This window comes from Pan troglodytes, chromosome 15 (genome assembly GCF_028858775.2).
Source record: "Pan troglodytes isolate AG18354 chromosome 15, NHGRI_mPanTro3-v2.0_pri, whole genome shotgun sequence".
Classification (NCBI taxonomy): domain Eukaryota; kingdom Metazoa; phylum Chordata; class Mammalia; order Primates; family Hominidae; genus Pan; species Pan troglodytes.
This window is the reverse complement of record NC_072413.2, coordinates 78,416,195-78,437,587: the sequence shown is the minus strand read 5'-3', so window position 1 is coordinate 78,437,587 and position 21,393 is coordinate 78,416,195. Positions and strand designations below refer to the sequence as shown.

The following is a 21,393-nucleotide window of genomic DNA, read 5'->3' as shown; positions in this document are numbered from 1 at the left end:
GCTAAACCTATGAATCTTTGGTTAATAAAGCAATTCTTCTGATGCTTTGAATACTTGGGACTTGAGGGTTGCAGTTAATTGCATTAAATTAGGATGATGAGAAATGCATTCTGGCTTCAATTCTTCCAGTTGGAAATCTTCCTAAAATGTATGAGTAGATTTTCTCAACTAGCAAGACAATGAATTTTATCAGTCTATTTTTTCTGATTTAGACCTGGCAAGCCTCAGGGATATAATTCTCAATATCAATCACCATTGCACAATATGATACACAGGTAGAAGATAGAAGATGAAACAGATGGGACCATCTGTATTATTGGCCTCAGAATAGTGGTTAGTCCGTCAGTCACCACAACGACTCTATTATAGTCCTTCCCTGTGCAGACTGCTGGAGGAGATATAAAACTATCATAACTATTTGCTTGTACCTTTTAAGATATTTAGCAGCATCCTTGGGCTTTTTGTTGTTGTTGTTGTTGTTGGAAGAGCAGAAATAACAGACATACTTCCTGTACGTGGAATACAAATTCAGAAAATGGAAAGAGCAGAAGTCAAAGAAGATTTTATAGAGGAAGTAGGTTACGAACAGAATCTTAAAGGATGTTTAGTGTTGCCAAATCAACCCTAAGTGCTTGATGAATAAGGGGTCACTGTTTTGACTAAAACTGTTAAATAAATCATTTAACAGTTTTAATATAGCTTACTGAAATTTTTCTCATCAGTTACCATTAAAACTCTTAAATGATTCATGAAGATTATTGAAGACAAATTCCTCTTAGGACCTAGGCATACCCTCAATGTTCACCGTGTAGGCAGATGTGGAATTTAGGGGCCAAATTTCACTTTTCCCCAGTATAATTTGTATATGACCTACCATTCAGTAAAGCGATTTCTCCTCCACTTTATCCTGCTTCATCTTCTCTTTCTAGTCTTCTTCTTTTTCTTGCCCGCTGTTTCGTCATTCTTCCTCCTCCTATATTATTTTCTTCACATCCTTCTTTCCCTTTTCAGGTTTGGGTGATATAGGCCTGTGAGAAGAGAATCCACAGTCATAAACAATGTACTGTATTTGTCATCCTGTGGCCTCTGAAACAAATTACAAACTAGATGAGTTAAAACACAGAAATGTATTCTGTCACAGTTCTGGAGGCCAGAAGTCCAAAATCAGTTTCACCAAACAGAAATGAAGGTATCACCTCCACAGAAGAATCGATCTCTTGCCTCTTCCAAGTTCTGGTGGCTGCCAGCTTCGGTTTATGGCTGCATTACTCCAATCTCTGCCTCTGTGGTCACATGGCCTTCTACTCTTCTCTGTGTGTCAGATCCCCTTCTTACAAGGACATTTATGATGCTATTTAGGGTCCAGACAGATAATCCAAGATAATGCCCTGAATCTCAAGATCCTTAACTTAATCATACCTACAAAGATCCTTTTTTTCAAATAAGTTAACATTTACAGGTTCCAGGGATTAGAGAATTGATATGGTATGGCTCTATGTCCCCACCCAAATTTCATCTCAAATTGTAATCCACACATGTCAAGTAGGGGACCTGTAATTCCCATGTTTCAAGGAAGGGAAAGGGAAGTGATTGGATTATGGAAGCAACATCCCCCATGTTGTTCTCATGATACTGAGTGAATTCTCACAAGATCTGATGGTTTTATAAATGGCAGGTTTTTTTGTGCTTACACATGCACACTCTCTCCTGCTGCCTTGCGAAGAAGGTGTTTGCTTCTCCTTCTGCCATGATTGTAAGTTTCCTGAGGCCTACCCAGCCATGCGGAACTGTGAGTCAATTAAACCTCTTTTCTTTATAAATTACCTAGTCTTGGATAGTATCTTTATAGAAGTGTGAGAATGGACTAATACAGTACGTTGGTACTACGAATGGGGTGCTGCTATAAAGATACTGGAAAATGTGGAAGTGACTTTGGAATTGGGTAGCAGACAGAGGTTGGAACAGTTTGGAGGGCTCAGAAGAAGACAGGAAGATGTGGGAAAGTTTGGAACTTCCTAGAGACTTGTTGAATGATTTTGACAAAATGCTGATAGTAATATGGACAATGAAGTCCAGGCTGAGGTGGTCTCAGATGGAGATGAGGAACTTATTGGGAACTGGAGCAAAGGTGACCCTTGCTATGCTTTAGCAAAGAGATTGGCAGCGTTTCGCCCCTGCCCTAGAGATCTGTGGAACTTTGAACTTGAGAGAGATGATCTGAAATTGGAACTTATGTTTAAAATGGAAGCAGAGCATAACAGTTTGGAAAATTTGCAACCTGACAATGAGATAGAAAAGAAAAACCGATTTTCTGGGGAGAAATTCAAGCCTGCTGTAGTAATTTGCATAAGTAACTAGGAGCCAAATGTGAATTGCCAAGACAATGGGGAAAAATGTCTCCAGGGCATGTCAGAGACCTTCACAGCAGCCCCTCCCATCACAGGCCTGGAGTCCTAGTGGGAAAAATGATTTCATGGGCTGGGCCCAGCACCTTGCTAGTTTGTACAGTCTTGGGACTTGGTGCCCTGCATCCCAGCCGTGGCTAGAAGGGGACAATGTACACCTCGGGCTGTTGCTTCAGAGAGTGCAACCCCCAAGCCTTGGCAGCTTCCACATGGTGTTGGGCCTGCAGGTGCACAGAAGTCAAGAATTGAAGTTTTGGAACTTCTGCCTAGATTTCAGAGGATGTATGAAAACATCTGCTACAGAAGTCCAGGCAGAAGTTTGCTGCAGGGGTCGATCCCTCATGGTAAACCTCTGCTAGGGCAGTGTGGAAAGGGAAACATGGGGTCGGAGCACCCACACAGTGTCCCCACTGGGGCACTGCTTAGTGGAGCTGTGAGAAGAGGGCCACAGTCCCTCAGGCCCCAGAATGGTAGATTCACTGACAGCTTGCACTGTGCACCTGGATAAGCCACAGACACTCAATGCCAGCCCATCAAAGTAACTGGGAGGGGGGCTGTATATTCCACAGGGGTGGAGCTGCCCAAGACTGTGGGAGCCTACCACTTGGATCAGCATGCCCTGGATGTGAGACATGAAGTCAACAGAGATTTTTTAGGAGCTTTAAGTTGTAATGACTGCCCCCCACTGGATTTCAGACTTGCATGTGGCCTGTAGTTCCTTTGTTTTGGCGAATTTTTCCCATTTGGAATGGAAGCATTTTTCCAACCCTTGTACCTCCACTGTATCTTGGAAGTAACTAACTTGTATTTGATTTTACAGACTCATAGGTTAAAGGGACTTGCCTTGTCTCAGATGAGACTTTGGACTTGGACTTTTGAGTTAATGCTGAATGAGTTAATGTGGGGGTCTGTCCTGCAGACCCTGACCCAGTGATGGATGAATAACATGCACTGACACAGATATTTTGCCTGTCAGTCCAGCTGAGGGTCCAGGCCACCTACAGACACCAAGGAGGGTGCTGTAGAGTTGCAGCTGTGGCCCCAATCAGCCAGCAAAGCTCACATTTATTCAGTATAGATTAAATGACAAAGGTCTTGAGTAAACACCACTAGAGGGTAATTGACACTGCCCACCTCCGGAGTAGAAGCAATTATGCACCTGTGGTTGATCAAAGGTTGGTTTTAGGACCACATGAGTAAAGAAGCTATTTAGATAAATTGCTCTACATTCCTTTGTATCTGTGCCCTAAACTATTAACTCAAGGTAAGGATTAGGCTGCCTTCAGCCTGATCTATTACTGGAGCTTATGCAAACCAACCCCCAACCAGCCTTCCAAGAAGGTTTGTGTCTTTTTCTTATAACTATCTTTAAAATTTTTCCCACTGAGATGTGAAGCCAGCTGGACTTCCTGGGTAGGGTGCGGACTTGGAGAACTTTTCTATCTAGCTAAAGGATTGTAAATACACCAATCAGCACCCTGTAAAAATGCACCAATCAGCACTCTGTGTCTAGCTAAAGGATTGTAAATGCACCAATCAGCACTCTGTAAAAACGCACCAATCAGTGCTCTGTGTCTAGCTAAAGGATTGTAAATGCACCAATCGGCACTCTGTAAAAACTCACCAATCAGCGCTCTGTGTCTAGCTAAAGGATTGTAAACGCACCAATCAGCACTCTGTAAAATGGACCAATCAGCAGGATGTGGGTGGGGACAAATAAGGGAATAAAAACTGGCTATCCCAGCCTGCAGCGGCTTTGTTCTTTTGCTCTTCACAATAAATCTTGCTGCTGCTCACTCTTTGGGCCCACACCACCTTTAAGAGCTGTAACACTCACAGCAAAGGTCCGCGGCTTCATTCTTGAAGTCAGCAAGACCAAGAACCCACCGGAAGGAATAAATTCTGGACACACCACCAGCCTGTCTGAACTCCTACATCGCTCCCTTTTCTGTTCTTTGCATCGGGTTCTGTTGACCGAAGGGTACAGATGTGTGCAGCAACAGGTCTGTCAGACGAAGTGGTCATTCCTCTTATTCCAGCTTTGTATCCTAGAATTAGCAAATAACATAAGACAATCATGAGTATAATTAGCAACATTCTTTTCCAGTCAAAGAGTGACCCCCAGGAGCGGGGGTCTAACCAGGAGAGATGATTTTGCATGCTCTTCCATATGGCTGTTTGTTGGGTGTGTAGATGTATCGTGTGAAGGGATTCTAAAATTTTAGTTGTAAGTTGCTTTACATCTGCTGTTAAATTGTAATGAAAGGTTCCCCAGAGGTATTGTTTCACCTCATCCCAACTGTGCGTTGATTGATTCCATGATAGAGAACTGACATAGATATGTTTATGCTCCCAGTCGCAGTTTAATTGTTGACAGAATGCCAGTGCATCTTGTCACTCCCCCACATATTCCAAGACAGCCTCAAGGGCTTGCAGACATGCAGGAATCTTTTGATCTGTACCCTGCTGTAAGAGAAGTTCATTAGACACATTTTTGGCCAAATTATCTACAAAAACAGCATTTGTACTGTTTCAGTAATAGATGCTACAGCCACACTAGCAGTTGCTAGGATAACTATGGCTGAGACTATAAAGGCTGTAAGTGTGCCTATGAATCTTTTGGGTCTGACCTGGGATAGGGTACATTCTAAGGTGGCAAGGGCAGAGGAACCTTGCCAGTCGTGTGTCAGATTGACTGATAGGAATGCCTCAGATTGTCTCCTTAATACCATGGCACTAGTAATATTTAAATTAGATATATTATAATTAGTGATACACGAGACAAACCAAGCCTGTTCCTGCACCTGGGTCACAAATGCAGAATTTTGGGGTGTAATGGAAATATTAGTTCCCATAAGGAAAACATATGGATGGGTAGTGCAAATTAGGCACTGATCAGTGTGATTATGAATAAAGGTTATAATATAGTTGTTACTGGAATTATGATATGTCCCATGCCAGGTGTCAAAGGAAGTACTAAGATGTCCCAGGCACCATAAAGTGTCTTGAGGTGGGATGGACTTTACTTGGGGTCTGGGATATCCCATCCCCTCATTGGCCCAAATCACAGGGGGATGGAACAAGGCTACGAAACTGTGATTGATGCCATGATGGATGTGAACATCAGTAAGGCTGTCCTGCAAATGGCCATGAGGGTTCCAGTCTAAGATGTTATAATTGCCTAACTGGAGGCTACGGGCTTGTCCCCTGTGACAGACCTCCCAACTAAAGTGGAATTCATTACTTTCCTAGCTTTGTTCTTTAGCACAGGAAGGAATGTTTGGGAAAGCAACACTGATTGAATTACCCGGTTTGAGGCTACCTGCAGCTAAGACTCTTAAGGCATTTCTTTTGCCATGATGTAGCCATAATTGTGTTTGAGCAGGTACACAGTAAGGGTTAGAACTTTTATAACTTAACACATAGTGGGAGGATATTGGAGTGATACTTAGTGTTATCTGGCATCTTAGTCCAATGTGTGCCATTAATGAGGGACCCCACTGGGGGTAAATCTATCCCTCCTAGCCAAGCAGTCACATTATTAAAGCCTGGGAAGGGGGTGTCTGCCTAGGTGACAGGACTAAAGAAAGGCAGATCTAAGATATGAGCCCAATAGAGTGTAGCAGGTACAGGTTGCAGACAAAGCAAGGGCCTAAAAAGGAGCAATACCCTATGTGAATTGCAATGTACAACAGACAGCATAGCAAGGAACAAATTATCTGAAGTGAATGGTGTCTGTGTCTGGAGCGGGATTCATTTAGCCTCCTGAGTTGTCCTCTTCAGCATACCCCAGGTAATGTCCGGGGCTTTTGTCGTCCACAGAAGCCACATCATCCAGGGCTGTGGGTCCTGTAAGGTCAGTTCCTTCATTTCTGGTACCGGGTTGGGTCCTAGCCATGCCATGGTATGGTTTGATGCATCATGCTGGAATCTAAAGAGGACCTGAGGGGGTGTGGACAGAAGTGTACCCTCTTCCCCAAGTTAGTAATTCATTTGGACCACACCATATATTACTGTTTACATCTTTCCATAAAACTGCAGGTTTTATGTCTTGAGAGGTTTTAGCAAAGTGCTTTTCTACAGCTGATTGAAATTTGTCAGCTAAATTTTAAAAATTAAGGGTAAATAAGGCTTGTGCTAGTAGCGTTGCAGGGTCTTTACCCATACTCCCCCTCTTCTGTTTTTTGAGCATATTTTTAAGGGTGGAGTGGGCACGTTCTACTATGGCCTGTCCTTGGGGGTCATATGGGATGCCTGTGGAATGTTGGATATCCCACGTGTGACAAAATTGTTGAAATTGTGAGCTGACATAAACTGGACCGTTATCAGTTTTAATTTTTGTGGGCCATCCCATAAATGCAAAAGTTAAAAGACGTTTAATGACATATCGGGTGGAATCTCCAGGCAAAGCATGGGCACTAATTGAGAGTTGGTATCAATGGATACATGTACGTATCTAAGTTTTCCAAATTCAGGGATGTGTGTAACATCTGTTTACCATAACTGATTAGGTTCTAGTCCTCTAGGGTTAACACGTGTTGAAGGTGGGGATGCGCCTGTGAGCTGGCAATCTGGGCATTGCAGGATAATTTGTTTAGCTAGTCTCTGGGTAAGTTGAAATTGTTTAGATAAGTTTCTCCAATTTTGGTGGAAAAATTGATGTGATTGGGTGGCTTGGTCAAGCAGTGATGTCATAACCTGAAGGTCTGCTTGATCATTGCCATAAGCCAATAGGCCAGGCAGTGAACTCTGGGCTCAAAAATGTGTGATAAAAATAGGATGTATACATTGATCTAGCAATTGCTGAAGTCTTAAGAAAAAGAGCACACAGGGTGGGCTCCAGAGTGGACTTAATTAGGGCTGTTGCAAGGTTCTGCAATAAATAGAGTAGGCATAGTCGCTAACAATATTGATGGGCTGAGCGGAAAAAGTTTCCAAGGCCAATATCAGGGCCCCAGTCTCAGCTCTTTGAGTGCTAGTAAATCCAGATCAAGTGAGTGAATTATGTAGTCTCCAAAAGACTGCCGCCTTTCCATGTTTACCAGATCCATCAGTAAACAGTGTTAAAGCATTAGGTGTGGGGGAGTGAACTATTTGTGTAGGCAAGATCACAGGAGTACAAGATAAGAAATGAAGGAGTTTGTCAGCAGGAAGGACATGCTCTATTTGTTCTGTGTAATCAGAGAGTGCTATTTGCAAGTCCATCGATAAGGGCAATACTGCTTCTAACTGCTTTTTACTTAAAGGAATCCTGATGATATTAGGATCATAACCTAGCAACGGACTGCATCATTTGTGGCCTGAATAGATGACTTTACTAAGTAACTGGATATAGGGAACTAGTGTTTTAGTCCTGGTATGTGAGCAAAAACAAAAAAACCATTCTAGAAAGTGCAGTCCTGGGGTCTGCAGGGTTAACCCTGTAGGGGAGTGTTTGGTGGGAAAGATAAACAGTTGAATTGAGTAGCCTGGATCTATACTATCTAGGTGCATCTGAGAGATGGTTTATTCTATTTCCTCAATTTCCCTTTTTGCTGCAGGGGTTAAATATCTGGGAGAATCTAGGGCTGTATTGCCCTTTGAGATAGAAAACAGGTTTTGCAGCTTATCCGTAGATATACCCAGAGTAGGGCAGAGCTAGTTGATATCACCTAGTAATTTCTGATCATCATTTAAGGTGTGTAAGTTGCTAATATTTAATTTAACATTTTGAGATCTTACTGACGGGGAAGTTAGTATGTACCCACGATATTTCCAAGGAGAAGACATCTATACTTTCTCAGGTGCAATGATTAAACCTTTTAGCTGTGTATTCTTTATGACAGAGGTAAATACATTTAAAAGCATTGGCTCCATTGGGGCTGCTAGTAGAATATCATCCATAAATGAATAACCTTGCAATCAGGAAATTCTTCTCTACTGGGTAGCAAAGCTTGATTTACATGATACTGACACATGGTAGGACTATTTAGCATTCCTTGAGGAAGCACTTTCCAATGAAATTGACAAGCTGGCCTTTCATTATTGATAGATGGTATTTTAAACGCAAATTTTTCTCTGTCCTGTTCTGCTAAGGGAATCATATAAAAACAGTCCTTCAAGGACAGAAAACCAAACACTGTATGTTCTCACTCACAAGTGGGAGTTGAACAATGAGATCACTTGGACACAGGGCGGGGAACATCACACACCAGGGCCTCTTGGGGTATGGAGGGCTGGGGGAGGGATAGCATTAGAAGAAATACCTAATGTAAAGGACGAGTTGATGGATGCAGCAAACCAACGTGGCACATGTATACCTATGTGTCAAACCATGTTGTGCACATGTACCCTAGAACTTAAAGTATAACGAATATATATATATATATAAAACAGTCCTTTAAGTCAATAATGATTGTAGGCCAATCTTGAGTAATCACCATGGGGGAAAGGAGCCCCTGCTGAAAGGGTCCCATATGTTGCAAATTGACATTAACAGCAAGTAAGTCATGCAAAAGTCTCCATTTCCCAGACTTTTTGGGAATGAGGAAAATGGGCGAATTCCAAGGACTATTAGAGGGTTCCACATGTCCAGCTTTTAACTGCTCTTCAACTAATTCATGGACCCTCTGTAATTTCTCTCCCTTCAGAGGCCACTGTTCTACCCAAATAGGATCTTGAGAGAGCCACATCGAGGTAGGGGAAGAATAATAACAGTGGCCCTTGTTAGAAAGGGGTCTGCAGAGTGACCCCCATTGGGCTAATGGGTCCCATACCCAAAGATTAACAGGGATGGGCATGATTAGAGGTTGCATAATTGCCTTTCTTCCTTCTGAATTGCAACATGTTAGGGGGCACGTTCTCTGCTTGGCTGTGTGCACTTCCCCAGTGCCGACAATTTTTTGTTTCTGAGTGACCCAAGCCCAAATGTCTGGCCAGTTTTGATCACTAATAATTGAAATGTCCGCCCTTGTGTCCAATAAGCCAGTAAAATTCTTATTTCTAATTTCTGAGGTAATCATGGGTCTCTGGTCAGTGATTAATTGATTCCAATATACTCCTGTGTCTCCTGTGCTTCCCAAACTTCCCTTCCCCTTTCCTTTCTGTGGGCTTTGGGGACCTAGTATGGTAAAATCAGTAACTGAGCTATCTTTGATCCAGGGGGAAGAATATGCAGACCTTTACATTCCATCTTAACCTATATCTCACCTTGGTAATCACTATCAATTACCCCAGTGAGCACATTAATTCCTTTACCAGATAGGCTAGACCACCCTAGGACTAATCCCACTGTTCCCAGAGGCAGCGGGCCCCAGATCCCGGTTGTAACCCTTTTAGGGTCTTCTTCTTTAAGCACTAATTCACTGGGGCAGAGTAAGTCCTGTCCTGCATTCCCAGTGGTGCCTGCTATGAGAGAGAGGACTGTGGACTTTCCATCTGACCAAGGAAAGCTGCTGGCGTTGCCCATTTGTAGCGGGGCCTCATGAAGTTTCCTACCTGGTTACTTATGGGGTTTCCGTTTTTTTCAAATTTTGACCTGCATTGATTTGCCTAATGTTTCCCCTTTTTACATTGGGGGCATATAGAAGGGGGTTCTTTCCTGAGTTACTTTGGTCTCTACTATGAGGGCATTCCTTCTTCATATGACCTGGCTTTCCACATAGAAAATAATTTTGGCTTCTCTCCCTTTTTACTTTAGGAGGCCTTAATGCCATAGCCAATATTTTGGCTTTGTGTGTCTCAGTTCCCTCCAGCTGATATGCTTGTATAAGTTCCCCGACTGTGGCTGCCTTTCCTCTGATTGCCTGCATTGCTTGCTGGCAATCCACATTAGCATATTCAAAAGCCAACTGCACCAATAAGATATCAGTGGCCTGGGCGTGACTAATTTGTCTCTTATTTGCCTTGGTTAACCGATTGATAAACTCAACACATGGCTCCTGAGGCCCTTGTCGAACATTTATAAAAGATCCCTGTTGAACTCTGCTTTTGGGAATTCGGTCCCAAGCCCTGAGAGCGCACAAAGACACTTGAGCATAGGCCTGGGGATCAAAATCTAGTTGTTGTACATCGGCATGGGGACCCCTCCCCTGGAGCATAGCAGTGTTATGTCTTGCCTGTCTGCCTGATTCTGGTTGGCTTGTTGTTCGCACAACTCATCATATTCTGCCTTCCAAAGGAGGTATTGGCTAGGGTCCAAAGTTGTTTTAGCTAGCATTGACCAGTCCCATGGGGTCATATGGAAGTTGTCTGCCAAGTCCTCAATTATTCCTTTTGTAAATGGGCTAGTGGCTCCATTTTCTTTAATGCTTTTTCTTAGCTCTTTATAAGCGTTAAAAGAAATGGGTTCATGTTGCTGATCGCCTTGTCAGTCTTGCACTACCAGGCAGGCTGAAAGCTCCCCTTCTAATGCCGCTTGCTTAAGGCAAGGTCCCATAGCTGGAGAGTGTCTCTTGTCTTTTTTCCTATTTATTGGAAGAGGAGGTTCAGGCAAGACCTCCGTTTCCTCTTTGTTATTTTTCCCCGGTGATAGCAGGGCTGAGGGACTCAGGGGTGGTAAAGTATGTGACAGTTCCTCCTCCTTCGCCTTTTTAGGCTCTTCTGTGTATAGTGGGACCAAAGCCGCCCTTACTAAGGCCCCTACGTTAAAGATGATACTGGGACCCATAGACCTTACACCTGATGTTGTTTAAGATTTGTTCCCACTTGTTCCCAGAGCTCTACATCTAGTGTGCCTTCTTTTGGGAACCATGGATTATGGGTTACAACAGTTTTCATTAGGTCCCTTAATTGAGCCTGCGAAACCCTGGCTCCACTAGCCTTAAGCAGCGGTTTCAATACTTTTATATACTATTTCTGTTGCACTGATAACTGTTGTCCCATGATGAAACCTCAGCCTGAACAATCCCCCACCCCGGACTAGGAAATTCCAAGCAGGCACCACTGACTTACTGACTCACTGACTATGCGGTCCTTTTCACCTTCATTTTTGGGGGGTCCGTCGTGATCCTTCGCAGCATTCCTCACACGGAGCGCCAGCTGTAGGGGGTCTGTCCCACAGACCTTGACCCAGTGACAGATGAATAACGTACACGGACACAGATATTTTGCCTGTCAGTCCAGCTGAGAGTCCGGGCCACCTACAGACACCAAGGAGAGTGCTGTAAACAGTTGCAGCTGCAGACCAGCCAATCATCTAGCAAACCTCGCCTTTATTCAGCATAAATGACAAAGGTCTTGAGTAAACACCACTAGAGGGTAATTGACATTGCTGACCTCCCAAGCAGAGAGTAATTTTGCAGCAGCAGTTATCAAAGGATGGTTTTAGGACCACAGGAGTAAACAAGCTATTTAGATAAACTACTCTACGCCCTAAGCAATTAACTCAAGGTAAGGATTACGCTGCCTTCAGCCTGATCTATTACTGGAGCTTATGCAACCCCCCCTGGCCTTCCAAGGTTTGTGTCTTTTTCTTATAACTATCTTTAAAATTTTTCCCACCAGCCTGACTGAACTCCCACAAGCTAAGACATTGGGGGACTGTTGAGAAGGCATGATTGGTTTTGAAATGTATAAGGGACATGAGATTTGGAGGGGCCGGGGGCAGAATGATATGGTTTAGCAGTGTCCACACCGAAATCTCAACTCAAATTGTAATCCCCACATGTAGAGGGAGGGACCTATAATTCCCAAGTGTCAGGGAAGGGAAGTGATTGGATTATGGGGGTGGTTTCCCCATGCTGTTCTTGTAATAGTGAGTGAATTCTCACGAGATCTGATGGTTTTATAAATGATAGTTTTTCCTGTGCTCACACACGCATACTCTTTCCTGCTGCCTTGAGAAGAAAGTGCCTACTTTTCCTTCCACCATGATTGTAAGTTTCCTGAGGCCTCCCTAGCTATGTGGGACTGTGAGTCAATTAAACCTCTTTCGTTTATAAATTATCCCATCTCGGGTAGTATCTTTGTAGAAGTGTGAGAATGGACTAATACAGGAATGATTTCTTTAGGCACTGTTATTAAGCCCACTATAATTGGAATATTACAGAGTCCTCCTTTAACATTATGGCAGACAACAGTGTGCACATTCTATGTTTATGTATATAAGCCTCTGTTGTGAGTCTCACCTGCAAGCATAAGAAAGGAGTCATACCTTTTCATGTATCATCACTGGAACCCTGTTCTGTGTTTGAGCAGTACCTCCATACCAAGGACTGAAGAAGGAAAGGGATCTCACTGTTACTTAGCCGTTCCCTGAGAACCAACCATCAGTTCCCAAGTAATGAAGTTCAGGGTCAATGGTGTGTTCCTTAAGGAACTTCAGACTTCAGAGGCTCTTCAGACTTAAGAGGCTATTTTTTTATGAAGAAAGTGTTTCTGTTAGTCTTAGTAGGTTTTGTTTCAAGTGGACAATATACTCTCTTCAACACAAGCTGGAGGAGATACAGAGAAGCTCATAGGAAGGATGGATAAGAAATCCTCTCAGCTAGAGCTCTGGCTAAATTTAAGAGATCAGGACTGCAAGGAAAAAGATACTTTGAGCCCTTCTCATTTAGCTTTCTTTAAATAATCCCACCATCCAAAAATTATCTAGGCTAGGTTGAGGAGGATGAAAATATAAAGAAGCATGAAAATTCATGGCCACTTTCTCTCCTACCCAGTATCCATTGTAAGTACACCATTTTTTCTTGCTGGGTCCTATGGGAGAAGACATCTAGATAATTTGCAGGCATTAATTTTGATAGGACCTGTAGTCTCTAAAGCTTTTTTATATCCTTGCTCATCACTCTCAGAATTCTATTCAATAAATTTTAGAAAAGTGATTCTAATTAGAAATAAAGATTACTCTTTCAAAGGAGTATTTTTAAATAACTCTAAGACATACTAGAGTGTTATACTTCCATATATCCAATTATCATTTTGACTTTTTCCAGCATTAGCTTACTTGGTATTGGATGGGGTGCAGTTTCATAGGGTTATTTTGTTTGCCAGCAATATTTGGTTAGTGGTATCTAATGCCCTATGGAGAAAACATCTCAGGATCTTTGTTGACTAAAGGTGATTTTTCTAGCTCATTATTTCTCTGCCTCAGCTTTATTGACATTTTGGACTGAATAATTCCTTGTGGGGTAGGCTGTCTTTTATGTTTTAGGATGTTTAGCAGCATCCCTGACCTCTATGATCTAGATTCCAGGAGCAGCTTCCTACTGAGTTGTAACAACCAAAAATGTCTCTAGATATTGTTCGATGTCCTCTGGGAGCAAGATGAACCCTGTTGAGAATGATTCTTCTAAATCTATTATGTGCTTGGTTAGTAATAACAGCTAGCATTTATGGAGCACTTACTGAGTTCTGGCTACTATAGTAAGCACTTAACTTTCATTAATGAATTTGATTGAATCTCAGAAAATCTCACAAAGTAAGTGCCAGTATTTTCCCTAAGGATATTGACACACAGTAGTGTTGAGCCAATGGGCCAAGATCACAAAATTCGTAAAGAGAAGAGCCAGGATCTGAACTAGCAGTTACAATTTAGAACTGATGCTCTTAACCAAGGTAGTACAGCTGTTGTCTAGCACTCATTTAGGTATATGTAGTTACAGACTTGAAAAGCCTCTTCCTTTGCAGCTATTTAAAGGTTGCAGGCTGGGAGCAGTGGCTAACACCTCAAATCCCAGTGCTTTGGGAGGCTGAATTAGGAGTATCTCTTGAGGCTGTGAGTTTGAGACCTGCCTCGGTGGCAAAATGAGACACCATGTCTATAAATGTGTTTTTTGGTTTTTGTTTTGTTTTGTTTTGTTTTTGAGACAGAGTCTCGCTCTGTCGCTTAGGCTGGAGTGCAGTGATGTGATATCGGCTCACTGCAACCTCTGCCTCCTGGGTTCAAGTGATTCTCCTGCCTTTGCCTCCTGGGTAGCTGGGACTACAGGCACATGCCACCATGCCCAGCTAATTTTTTGTATTTTTAGTAGAGATGGGGTTTCACCGTATTAGCCAGGATGGTCTCGATTTCCTGACCTCGTGATCCACCCACCTCCGCCTCCCAAAGTGCTGGGATTACAGGCGTGAGCCTACAATTTTTTTTAATTAGTAGGGCATGGTGATGCATGCCTGTAGTCCTAGCTACTTGGGAGGCTAAGGCTAAGACCTGAGCCCAGGAGTTTGAGGCTACAGTGTGCCATGATTATGCCACTGCACTCCAGCCTGAGTGATAGAGTGAGACCATGTCTCAAAAAAATAAAATAAAATAAAATGTTGTAAATAAATTATAACAATGGATGAAAGGAGAAGTAAAGACCATTTATTGAGTTTGCACTATAAACAGAACACTTATCCTGAGACTTTCATATAAGTTACATCATTTAATCCTCACAGTAGCCCTATGAAGTTGACATTATATTCTTTTACTCAATGGGAGAACATGGATACAAAACTATGTTTTTTTACTTAAGGTATGAGGCAGTGTAAGAGGCAGTAGCAGACTTTGACCCGGTGCTTTCTGACTTTAAGCCCCTGCTCTTTCTGTTTTACTCTTTCACTTTTTTCAGATTTTAGGAAAGTGTTGAGAGGGGAGATTTTAGGTTCTCCAGATATATTTTCGGGTCCAAACTTCTTTTCCTATAAAAATCTCAAATTACTTATAGCTGATACTTGGAAATTTTTAGCTCTCACTTATCCTTTCCTCAACACCTTCCAACAGGGTCTTTGTGCAGGAACAGGTGGTCAGGCATGGGCATCGACAGACCTGGCTTGGCCACTTCTGTGCCCTGTCACCCTGAGCAAGTCACATAATAACTGGGAGCTTCAGCTTCCTTATTTGTGAACAATACTCACCTTGTAGGGTAAATATTAGAAAAAATATATGAAAGTACAATTATTAATTGGAATAATTTCAGTCATTAAAGTTGCAAGTATTTTGCCTCTTTCATTGTGTCCCTTTCAAAGCACTGGCAATATTTCTACCTCAATTTCCCCACCCCCATTAAGGGTATCCCTACCCCCATCAAGGGTATCTGGAAACCTGCCATTTAGAAATGTATTAAGTTTTATTCTTGATTAAAATGAAGGTATCTTGGGGTAGACAAAACATTTGAAGTCTTTATTAGCTAAGCTCACTTCTGAAGACTGGTTTGGGCATCTGGAGATGGTAGGACAAGACAGTGAGACAATGACTTCTTAAGATTTTTTTCAGACAGCCCATGTGAAAAATATTATTATGAAAGATTGGGCCGGGCATGGTGGCTCACGCCTGTAATGCCAGCACTTTGGGAGGCTGAGGTGGGCATATCATCTGAGGTCGGAAGATCGAGACCATCATGCCTAACACGGTGAAACCCTGACTCTACTTAAAATACAAAAAATTCGCTGGACGTGGTGACACATGCCTGTAATCCCAGCTACTTGGGAGGCCAAGGCAGGAGAATCACTTGAATCCGGGAGGCTGAGGCTGCAGTGAGCCGAGACAGCACCATTGCAGTCCAGCCTGGGCAACAAGAGTGAAATTCCATCTCAAAAAAGAAAAAAAAAACAAAGAAAGATAGCACACCAAGATCTGTGTCCACAGAGAGCAATGATGAATATCAAGATCTTGTATTTCAGTGAAGCATTTCTTTTATCAAAGCCTGAATTGTGAATTAGAGAGATAGATAGAAAATATATTTTTAACTATAAATGTATAAACACATATACATATGTATAACTGGGGTACAGAGTAAGAAGAAAAAAATACAAGAAATACTGATAAATGTAATTCTCTAGGACAATATTGTGAACTTTACAACTGAAATATTTGGGGATATATTAATAAAGTTCTTGGTACTTCTAAATTGAGCAAAGAAAATATCCATGCAATTTACAGACATGTATCACATGTACTCAACTCAATGGATGGAGACCTTACAAAGTGACCAGATACTCAAGGGAGATGTCATTAAAAATAAAAAAAAAAGTTGATGGAGAACAAGGTGTTCATATACAGTTGCCTTGCTGAGAATGTGGGTCACAGTCTAGAGAGATTTCAAAGGTAATGTGATAATACTGCATATCTACCCAAGGGCAACCAGTGGAAATGTTCTGCCTCAAAAATAACTCAGTGTTTGAGAATTCTGAGAGGACATTCACTACACCTCCATCCAGAGAAATTGGGAAGGAGGGATGAATTCATCTGTTTCAAGATTTCAACAGATTAAACCTAGGATGTTATGAATTTATTGCTGAAAATGTTAAATCTCATCACTAATTGAATTTCACAAAAATGAAGAACTTCAGGGAAACTGATATTTATCTGTTAGGCAGAAATCTGTTAAGTTCAATTAAACATGGTTTCAAAAAGATGGTCTTGCCATCTCTGTGTATAGACCAAGGCTGTAAAACTCAATTACATGTTAAGTAATAATGCTATCACATTCTGGTGATCAGAAATGGTCATGGTGACATTCAAAAATGGCATATTGGATATCTGCCACTTCAACAATCCTGTAACAGCAAACTCTTTGCATAGCTGAAGATTTCCTAACCTCTTCTCTTGCTTTTACCAAATAATGGATAGATAAAATTTCACACAAACAAAGGAACTTGGAAACTCCTTTCGCCTTTTATGACAGAATCTGACCTAAGCATTCATTTGTGAACTCAAGAAGTGAAGCGGAAATGACAAAATTATTCTAGTTATTACTCCTTGGAAATCATGTAAGCTCATTCTGTAATATGAACCTATATGGTGTGGGAAACGAAGAATAAAATAATTTGTTTTTTCAGAAAAACAACCCATAGTGTGAACTGTGTTAAAGGAAACTATACAAGACACAAAAGAAAAAAGGAAAAAAAGTCAGATTCATAAAGGAAAATATTGCTAATCTGGGTAGGAAGGTGACAAAGAGAAAAGGCAATAATATAAATCATATTTTTTTGGTAGTACTTCACTTAGAAGATGAGGTAGAGGTTCAAATATGGAACCTGAGATTTCTTTCTGGCAGTTAATATGCCAAACATGCAGACCACCCCTCTAAAGCAGAACCACATTATGATTTATAAGTTGCAGGTAAAGAGAATAGATCACCACCCTTAGCCTGTTAGAAGAGCCAAGACAAGCCACACAAGGGAGAAGCAAGTCTCCAGGAAAAGGAGTTGGAAGAAGCTATCTACCACGGACTGTCACTTTAGGCCACTGGAAATACATATACATGCCCAGGATGTGCGTAGAAGCTCTGGGGAAGTTGCAGAGATTAACCCTAAGAACTGCTGACCAGAGAAGATTTCAAAGGCAAGGAGCAGTGAGAGAGAACCACAAGCCAATCAGAGTGAAAAGAGATGTCTGAACAGATGAAGAGGGGCATATAAAGACTAAGGGTTTGGGGCTTCTCTCTCCACAGTCTGTTCTAGCAGACTTCCGTCAATCTGGGCAGGTATTTAGAACTTCAAGAGGACAAGAGGGGTCAGGTGAGTCTGGGGTCAATGAGATGGTTTTTACTTGCATACAATTTGTCCCGTTGCAGTTGCTCTGAGAAACAGGTTAAATTCTTATCACAATGACCAGTGTTCCCAATGTATTCTATTTGTTTCCACGTGTTTAAGGAGTCTGCTATTGACATGTGAGCTCACAAATGCACATTTAAGAAACGGGTGGAATGTGTGGCTTTCAGTGCGGGTCCACTGCTTCCTCTTGCTCTCTCTGCATGGGGAGAGGCTGGGACTCATGACACTTAGGCCTCCATTTGTAAAACAGGGCTGGCATTCTTTGCAGCCTATTTGGCAAGTATACTATCTAATACTAAATGAGAGACTGCTTTTGGAGGTTTCCCTTGGAAGAAAGGCACGTTATGGTTCTAAGGTGGCAAACATTAAATACAGTCTTCTCTAGAAACCATTTTCTTGTAAAGTTTAGAAAACAGAAATGTTAGTCTGGAGAATACATTTCAGCTTCTGAAAGACCTATGCCTCAGTTGCGAGCATTTTCTAATGCCTGGAGATGCATGGGCTCCTGGAGTGATGCTGTGGTTAAGTGATGAGGACAACAACAGCATTAGAACAATGTATGGAAATGGTATTCAATGATCAGCTCTTGTTCTTTATTTCCAAGCTATCTGTGCAGAGATTGTTAACACATTTTATATTATCATTTTAGAAAGAGATAGGGGAGAGGCAAATCTCTTAAATGCCATTCTTTGCTAGTGCAAATGTAAATCTAGTGATTGCAAGTTTTAATTTGAAATAGAGTTATCTTGGTATTAATATGCTTTGTCAATACTAAACTGTCCAGTAAAAATATAGTCTAATATATTTGGTGTTCAAGTTGAGAACTAAGGCCATAAAATGCAATGCTTTCCATTTGTTTGTTTTAAAATAAAGATCAAAGGAAATTGAGAGATGTTTTCAGAATAGAATGCTATTATCTGAGCTAATGAATCAAAGGTATATGTATTACTCTCCACCCCACCAAGACGTTAATTCCTAATTTACTTACATGTATTTTAAAAACGTTGCTTCCTTAAAATTATTTTAGGAGGGAAAATTATTGGGACCTCAGTAAAGGAAAGACAGATTATTCTCATTACTGTCATCTTGTTCCTTAATCTCTTGATTAATGATCACTGAGAAAGAAAAGTCAATAAAATGTTGCTTGTAACAATCCTACTGACTTTAGGGTGCAAGCATAATGTGTGCCTTTTATTCCACTACAGGGACTTACCACCCAGATGGTACTTCCTGAATACTCTAGTGGAACTGGATTATTAACTTTATTACACAGGGAACAAGAGACAGAGGAATGGGATATGGGTGAAACCATAGGCTGAGATATAGGTCATTGTCATGATTCTAGTTTTTATTTGGGAAGGGGAAGGTGAGAGTTCACAGGTGACAAATATGTTATTAGTTAACGGTTATTTTATCACTGTAGAAGTCCCTTTATGCTTGGCTTTTAGCCGTCAAAAAAGAGCAGGAGGGCTCCACTAAAAAGTACTTACTCCTTAAATGTCATCTACATAGACTCTGTTTTGTTTTAGAGCTTCTTATTGCACTTTTGCATTGCATGTTAATCTATAACTGCTGCCTCAAGTCATTTTAGAAGCAGCCAGGGCATAAATCCTGAGGAGTAAAAGTTTTTAATTTGGGTAATATGTTTTTACACACACACACACCCACACATGTGGTCATGTATATATATGTATATTTGTGTTCATATGTATATATATCATATGTATATATTTTCATATATAAGCAAATATAAATATATACTTGGCTTTGAATTTACAATGTGAGTTATTTTGCACACACACACACACACACACACGCATATTTGCGTAAAACTTTTTAGTTCCTAAATACTTCCCATAGATTATCTTATTCTTATTTTCCGAAATACTTCCCATAGATTGTCTTATTCTGAAGTTCATAATCACTCTGCACAGACGTTACTTGACCTGTCCAAATTCATGCTTAGTAAATGGTAAAGCCAGGACTAGCAATAAAGTTTCCTGAGTCATAGCCAGGAGTTCTTTCCACCACAACAGCTGTCAGTGGTTACTGGGAAAGCCAGGGGAAGAAACTGATTTGGCTTCTCTGAATTTGAGAATTGTAGTGACTGAAATATTAGCAGTGTAGTTATTTTCCAGGCCAGTTGATCCAGGACAGTTCTATCTATGGTTAGATAAGTTGTGTAAGTGGTCATGTATGATAACTTTGAAATGTTCTGTCTATATTATGTTATATTCCACCATCGTCTGGTGTTCTCATTCTTTTATGTTACATGTCTTTTTATTAACTTTATTTTTGACATCTAAACAATCTCATAGCTCCTCATTACACCAACAATAAAAGTTCTGATGCAGGGTACCCTATTACAAAAGGTATGTGGAACTAGAATCTTGAATCCTATTTTTTCCCAATTGCCAAGAGTGGCAAAACAATATAATAAAATTCTATTTCCAGTTCTGCCTGTTAGTCAAAACAAATTTTCAGATGGAAATTGGTAATTATGGTATACAAAATGGATACTGTTATTTCAAAGTTAAAAATTGATGAACCATTTCTTATTTTTTTAGACATTCTCTTCTGAGACCCTCCATTTTTTAAAATCTAATTTATGGTGAAGTCCAATAACAGAGATAAGGCAACTTGAACAGTCTTTGTATTATTCGACAAGCATTCATTCACTGGCAAGGTTAGTAAAAGAAATTGAAAAACTGCTACTTCATTACAAAAAACAATCATAATGAAAATCAACCCAGTTGGCACATAAGAACTTGCCATTCAAAATCAAAATACCATTATCAAATAAAAGATGATAGAAAGGTCCTTGGTAATAACCGTGGTATGATAATGGGTATTTGGGAAGTTTAGCCTGACACATCAGACTGTGTCATTTAAAAATCCATCTGTCCTAGAAGTCCTAAAGGCAAAGTTTACCATTGAAACAACTTGTTTTTCTTGAAAAATAAGACAAAACCTTGCATTCCATGGATAGAGGTTGAGATGCTATTACAAAGAAACCCCCAAATGTACTGGCTTACATAGATAGCAGTGTATTTCTCACATTAGTCTGGCCGGTCCAGGTGGCGAAGTGGATCTACTCCTCTAGGTCATTAAAGGGCACAGATTCCTTCCTTACTGCCGCATTGCCATTTCCTGAATGTCGCACTCCTCAGCGCTGCTGGAGAAAGAGTTCAGGGCAGGTGTCTTCAAGGAAGTGACATATAAATTCCACTCCTCCTCCGTTGCCCAGAATCTCATCACATGAACATACTTAGCTTCAAGGGATGCTGGTAAATGTAGTCTGGAGCTGGGAGGCCATGTTCCTAAAAGTGGGGAGGTGGAAATGATGGAGAGTGGATACAAATGGACTCAATTACTAAAAGAGAGTAGAATAGACAGGAGTGTGGTGCAGCTAGCAGTATCTACAGTAGCCACATTATACAAAATAAAATGCATTTATTCAAGCAGGAATAGTATCAGCAACAAATTAAAGACACACAATCAGACAATCAATGCTGGTAGCACTTGGGTTCTTTAA

General features: G+C 41.1%; 1 long non-coding RNA gene across 1 annotated transcript; it reads right to left on the bottom strand.

Annotated features, from left to right (window-relative positions):
• Positions 1 to 874: 874 nt before the first annotated feature.
• Positions 875 to 21,042, bottom strand: LOC134808382 (uncharacterized). Its single transcript, XR_010151261.1, has 4 exons — positions 20,917 to 21,042; positions 11,337 to 11,524; positions 4,243 to 4,453; positions 875 to 1,028 (listed from the first exon to the last, which is right to left on the bottom strand). It is a non-coding gene; the product is annotated as an uncharacterized LOC134808382 (long non-coding RNA).
• Between the last annotated feature and the right edge of the window lie 351 nt (positions 21,043 to 21,393).